Source organism: Procambarus clarkii, chromosome 1 (assembly GCF_040958095.1).
Source record: "Procambarus clarkii isolate CNS0578487 chromosome 1, FALCON_Pclarkii_2.0, whole genome shotgun sequence".
In the NCBI taxonomy this organism is placed as follows: domain Eukaryota; kingdom Metazoa; phylum Arthropoda; class Malacostraca; order Decapoda; family Cambaridae; genus Procambarus; species Procambarus clarkii.
This window is the reverse complement of record NC_091150.1, coordinates 59638255-59644959: the sequence shown is the minus strand read 5'-3', so window position 1 is coordinate 59644959 and position 6705 is coordinate 59638255.

The following is a 6705-nucleotide window of genomic DNA, read 5'->3' as shown; positions in this document are numbered from 1 at the left end:
TATCACGCCAGACCTGTCTCCTGCAGCACATATCAAGCGGATAACATCAGCGGCATATGCCAGGCTGGCCAACATACGAACGGCATTCAGAAACTTGTGTAAAGAATCATTCAGAACTTTGTATACCACATATGTCAGGCCAATCCTGGAGTATGCAGCCCCAGCATGGAGTCCATATCTAGTCAAGGATAAGACTAAACTGGAAAAGGTTCAAAGGTTTGCCACCAGACTAGTACCCGAGCTGAGAGGTATGAGCTACGAGGAGAGACTACGGGAATTAAACCTCACTTCGCTGGAAGACAGAAGAGTTAGGGGGGACATGATCACCACATTCAAGATTCTGAAGGGGATTGATAGGGTAGATAAAGACAGTCTATTTAACACAAGGGGAACACGCACAAGGGGACACAGGTGGAAACTGAGTGCCCAAATGAGCCACAGAGATATTAGAAAGAACTTTTTTAGTGTCAGAGTGGTTGACAAATGGAATGCATTAGGAAGTGATGTGGTGGAGGCTGACTCCATACACAGTTTCAAGTGTAGATATGACAGAGCCCGATAGGCTCATGAATCTGTACACCTGTTGATTGACGGTTGAGAGGCGGGACCAAAGAGCCAGAGCTCAACCCCCGCAAACACAACTAGGTGAGTACAACTAGGTGAGTACACACACATACACACACAGACTGCATTTTCTTGGATTGTCGGAAAGCCTTTGACACAGTACTGCATAAGAGGCTGGTACATAAGCTGGAGAGACAGGCAGGTGTAGCTGGTAAGGTGCTCCAGTGGATAAGGGAGTACCTAAGCAATAGGAAGCAGAGAGTTACGGTGAGGGGTGAGACCTCCGATTGGGGTGAAGTCACCAGTGGAGTCCCACAGGGCTCTGTACTCGGTCCTATCGTGTTTCTGATATATGTAAATGATCTCCCGGAGGGTATCGATTCATTTCTCTCAATGTTTGCGGACGATGCTAAAATTATGAGAAGGATTAAAACAGAAGAGGACTGTTTGAGGCTTCAAAAAGACCTAGACAAGCTGAAGGAATGGTCGAACAAATGGTTGTTAGAGTTTAACCCAACCAAATGTAATGTAATGAAGATAGGTGTAGGGAGCAGGAGGCCAGATACAAGGTATCATCTGGGAGAGGAAATTCTTCAGGAGTCAGAGAAAGAAAAAGACTTGGGGGTTGGTATCACGCCAGACCTGTCTCCTGCAGCACATATCAAGAGGATAACATCAGCGGCATATGCCAGGCTGGCCAACATTCGAACAGCATTCAGAAACTTGTGTAAAGAATCCTTCAGAACTTTGTATACCACATATGTCAGGCCAATCCTGGAGTATGCAGCCCCAGCATGGAGTCCATATCTAGTCAAGGATAAGACTAAACTGGAAAAGGTTCAAAGGTTTGCTACCAGACTAGTACCCGAGCTGAGAGGTATGAGCTACGAGGAGAGACTACGGGAATTAAACCTCACTTCGCTGGAATACAGAAGAGTTAGGAGGGACATGATCACCACATTCAAGATTCTGAAGGGAATTGATAGGGTAGATAAAGACAGGCTATTTAACACAAGGGGCACACGCACAAGGGGACACAGGTGGAAACTGAGTGCCCAAATGAGCCACATAGATATTAGAAAGAACTTTTTTAGTGTCAGAGTGATTGACAAATGGAATGCAATAGGAAGTGATGTGGTGGAGGCTGACTCTATACACAGTTTCAAGTGTAGATATGATAGAGCCCAATAGGCTCAGGAACCTGTACACCTGTTGATTGACGGTTGAGAGGCGGGACCAAAGAGCCAGAGCTCAACCCCCTACAAGCACAATTAGGTGAGTACACACACACACGCCCCTTTCCCCCCACACCTCCCAAGACCTCCCCCCTTTTCTGCCCCGCAAGCATTCCCTTCTTCCCCATCCCCGCAAGCCTCTCCTCCCCCCATTCTCCTCCAAGCCTCCCCGGCTCCCACACCCCCCAACCCTTCCCCTCTCATCCACCCCCCCAACCCTCCCCCTCTCACACTCCCCCCTACCCTTCCCCTCTCAACCACCCCCCTTACCCTCCCCTTATCTCCCACCCCCCAAGCCTTTCCTCCTCCACCAGTCTCCCCGTACCAGATCATCCCAGCCCCCGCTCAACCCAGATCCCACAGATCCCCCTCAGCGGAGAAGCAGAAGAGAGTCAGTTTCAGGGTAGTGTACTCGAACATAGACGAGAACACAAGCAAGGCAAGTGAACTAAGGGAAAGAGCACAAGAAGTGAACCAAGATGTAATCGGACTCACTGAAACAAAACTCTCAGGAATCATAACGAATGCCGTGTTTCACCAGTAGTATACAGTAATAAGGAAAGAGAGGGAAGGTAAGGTAGAAGGTGGAGTGGCCCTACTCATGAGAAAGGAATGGAGTTTCAAGGAGATGGCTATCCCGGGGTGTGAGGCGTTCCGAGACTACATAGCAGGCACCATGACAATGGGAGGACCAAGAATAGTAGTAGCAGTAATATATAACCCTCCACCAAATGACAGAAGACCCAGTCAAGAGTATGAAAACGACAACATAGCAGTTAACACTAAAATTGAGAGGGCAGCCTCTGCTGCCTGTAGAAATAGATCCCACCTGCTCATCATGGGCGACATCAATCACGGAAGGATTGATTGGGAGAACAAGGAACCGCATGGAGGCGAGGATACGTGGAGAGCCAAACTACTGGAGGTGATGACTAGAAACTTTTTAACCCATCATGTCAGATAACCCACAAGGATGAGAGGAAATGACGAACCAGCGAGACGACCTAGTCTTCACTCTGAACGACTCCGACATAAGAGAAATCGGTTTTGAGGCCCCAGTAGGAATGAGTGACCACAGTGTACTGGTGTTTGAGTACCTGATTGAAGAAGGGTTATTGAACTCGACGAGGCATACTGAAAACAAAAAATTGGCATACCGAAAGGGAAACTATGAGTAGATTTGAAAATTCCTAACAGATATAGCATGGGAAACAGAGCTCAGGGGAAAGACGGCCCAAGACATGATGGACTACATCACGCAAAGGAACAGGTTATGAAATTAAGGATAGGGGCAGAAGGATTTACTACAAACGAAAAGGGTGTGTGAGGAACTGAATAAGAAATTCCAGGAGGTTTTCACCTTAGAGCGAGGAGAAATTCCAGAGATAAGAGAGAGAATAGTTAACCAGGAACCACTGGAAGAGTTTGAGATTACCTGCGGGGAAGTGAGGAAGTGTTTACTAGAGCTGGATGTGACAAAGGCTAGAGGCCCAGATGGAATCTTTCCTTGGATACTAAAGGATGGAGCAGAAGAACTGTGCCTACCACTCTCCATAGTGTACAACACATCACTGGTAACAGGGGAACTGCTAGAAATTTGGAAAGCAGCTAACGTAGTCCCGATATACAAGAAACGGGATAGACAGGAGGCATTGAACTACAGGCCAGTGCCCCTAACCAGCATACCATGCAAGCTGATGGAGAAGATTGTGCGAAGAAAGCTAGTGGAACATCTTTGTAACACAGCATTAACATGGGTTCAGGGATGGCAAGTCCTGCCTCACAGGGTACTAGAATTCTACAACCAGGCAACAAAAATCAGGCAAGAAACAGAAGGGTGGGCAGACTGCATGTTTTTGGATTACCAGAAAGCCTTTGATACAGTGCCACACAAGAGGTTAGTGAAAAAGCTGGAGATGCAGGCTGGAGTGAAAGGGAAGGTCCCTTTCGCTCCAGCCCTCCTCTCTGGACAGTGGAAACTCTGCCCTCTGCAATGGGCAGAGTTTCTTTCACCCTATGCCCCTGTTACCTAGCAGTAAATAGGTACCTGGGCGTTAGTCAGCTGTCACGGGCTGCTTCCTGGGGGTGGAGGCCTGGTCAAGGACCGGGCCGCGGGGACACTAAAGCCCTGAAATCATCTCAAGATAACCTCAAGAAGGTACTCCATTGGATAAAGGAGTACCTAAGCAAGAGGAGACAACGAGTCAGTGTGAGGGGTGAGGTCTCAGATTGGTGAGACGTTACGAGTGGAGTCCCGCAGGGGTCAGTCCTTGGACCTATACTGTTTCTGATATATGTAAATGATCTCCTTGAGGGTATAGACTCGTTTCTCTCAATGTTTGCCGATGATGCAAAAATTATGAGAAGGATTGAAACAGAGGATGATAGTAAGAGGCTACAAGATGACCTAGACAGACTGAGTGAATGGTCCAACAAATGGCTGTTGAAATTCAACCCAAGCAAATGCAAAGTAATGAAACTAGGCAGTGGAAACAGGACACAGGATACAGAATAGGAGATGAAGTACTTAATGAAACGGACAGAGAGAATGATCTAGAAGTTGATATCACACCAAACCTGTCTCCTGAAGCCCACATAAAAAGAATAACGTCTGCGGCATATGCGAGGCTGGCTAACATCAGAACAGCGTTCAGGAACCTGTGTAAGGAATCATTCAGAATCTTGTACACCACATATGTAAGACCAATCCTGGAGTATGCGGCCCCAGCATGGAGACGAAGCTGGAAAAAGTTCAAAGGTATGTCACTAGACTAGTCCCAGAACTAAGAGGCATGACTTACGAGGAAAGGCTGCGGAAAATGCACCTTACGACACTGGAAGACAGAAGAGTAAGGGGGAGACATGATCACAACCTACAAAATCCTCAGGGGAATCGACCGGGTAAACAAGGATAAACTATTCAACACTGGTGGTACGCGAACAAGGGGACACAGGTGGAAACTGAGTACCCACATGAGCTACAGGTAAGTTAGAAGGAACTGTTTCAGTGTCAGAGTAGTTAACGGATGGAATGCATTAGGCAGTGATGTGGTGGAGGCTGACTTCATATACAGTTTCAAATGTAGATATGATAGCGCCCAGTAGGCTCAGGAATCTGTACACCAGTTGATTGACAGTTGGAAGGCAGGACCAAAGAGCCAAAGCTCAACCACCGCAAGCACAAATAGGTGAGTACACACAGAAACACACATACACACACATAGGGGCCTCGTAGCCTGGTGGATAGCGCGCAGGATTCGTAATTCTGTGACGCGGGTTCAATTCCCGCACGAGGCAGAAACAAATGGGCAAAGTTTCTTTCACCCTGAAGGCCACTGTTACCTAGCAGTAAATAGGTACCTGGGAGTTAGTCAGCTGTCACCGGCTGCTTCCTGGGGGGTGTGTGTGTGTGGTGTGGGGAAAAAAAAGTAGTTAGTAAACAGTTGATTGACAGTTGAGAGGCGCGCCGAAAGAGCAAAGCTCAATCTCCGCAAACAGAACTAGGTGAATACACACGCGCACACACAAATACATACACACAACACACACACACACAAACACACACACACACACACACACACACACACACACACACACACACACACACACACACACATCTCCAAGAAATAGCCAGTAACCAGCGGTCTAACTCCCAGGTCAACCCGTCCCCGACTCGCGTCCTTTACATATAGCGGTCGACTCCACAAACACATTCATAAATGTTAACATGCTGATCATTCAAAACGGGAATTTTCTCATATATAAATGAATATTATAATATATTAGCATATGGTACATATATAGGCAAAGGTTAGGTTAGGTGTTTAGGTTCGGTTGGCGATTATTTGTATTTGTAGTACGTGGGTGAAGCATTTACAGCTTGGGGTTCGAACAAAATTCGTCAGTGAAGCACTTGTTCCGGAAGTGTTCGAACGTCGTCAGTTGTGAGTCGCGTGTAAACAGTTTTTAATTCATACACAGGGGGTTTGGCGGGTGCATGGAATCACTTTTGGGTCTTTGTTTGGAGGACGGGCTACCCAGGTACTTATTTACTGATAGCTGAACAGATGAAACAGGGTGAAAGAAACACTTCCCATTTGTTTCTGCCTCTGCCGGGAATCGAACACGGGTCATTAAAACCACGATCCCCGAGTCCATCCTGCAAGGCAGGAGTGTGTGCAGGACGAGTGAGTTGTGAGGCAGGAGTGCGTGCAGGACAAGTGTGTTGTGAGGCAGGAGTGCGTGCAGGACGAGTGTGTTGTGAGGCAGGAGTGTGTGCAGGACGAGTGTGTTGTGAGGCAGGAGTGCGTGCAGGACGAGTGAGTTGTGTGGCAGGAGTGCGTGCAGGACGAGTGTGTTGTGAGGCAGGAGTGCATGCAGGACAAGTGTGTTGTGAGGCAGGAGTGCGTGCAGGACGGGTGTGTTGTGTGGCAGGAGTGCGTGCAGGACGAGTGTGTTGTGTGGCAGGAGTGCGTGCAGGACGAGTGTGTTGTGAGGCAGGAGTGCGTGCAGGACGAGTGTGTTTTGAGGCAGGAGTGCGTGCAGGACGAGTGTGTTGTGAGGCAGACTTGCGTGCAGGACAAGTGTGTTGTGTGGCAGGAGTGTGTGCAGGACAAGTGTGTTGTGAGGCAGGAGTGCGTGCAGGACAAGTGTGTTGTGAGGCAGGAGTGCGTGCAGGACGAGTGTGTTGTGAGGCAGACTTGCGTGCAGGACGAGTGTGTTGTGAGGCAGACTTGCGTGCAGGACGAGTGTGTTGTGAGGCAGACTTGCGTGCAGGACGAGTGTGTTGTGTGGCAGGAGTGCGTGCAGGACGAGTGTGTTGTGAGGCTGGAGTGTGTGCAGGACGAGTGTGTTGTGAGGCAGGAGTGTGTGCAGGACGAGTGTGTTGTGAGGCAAGAGTGCGTGC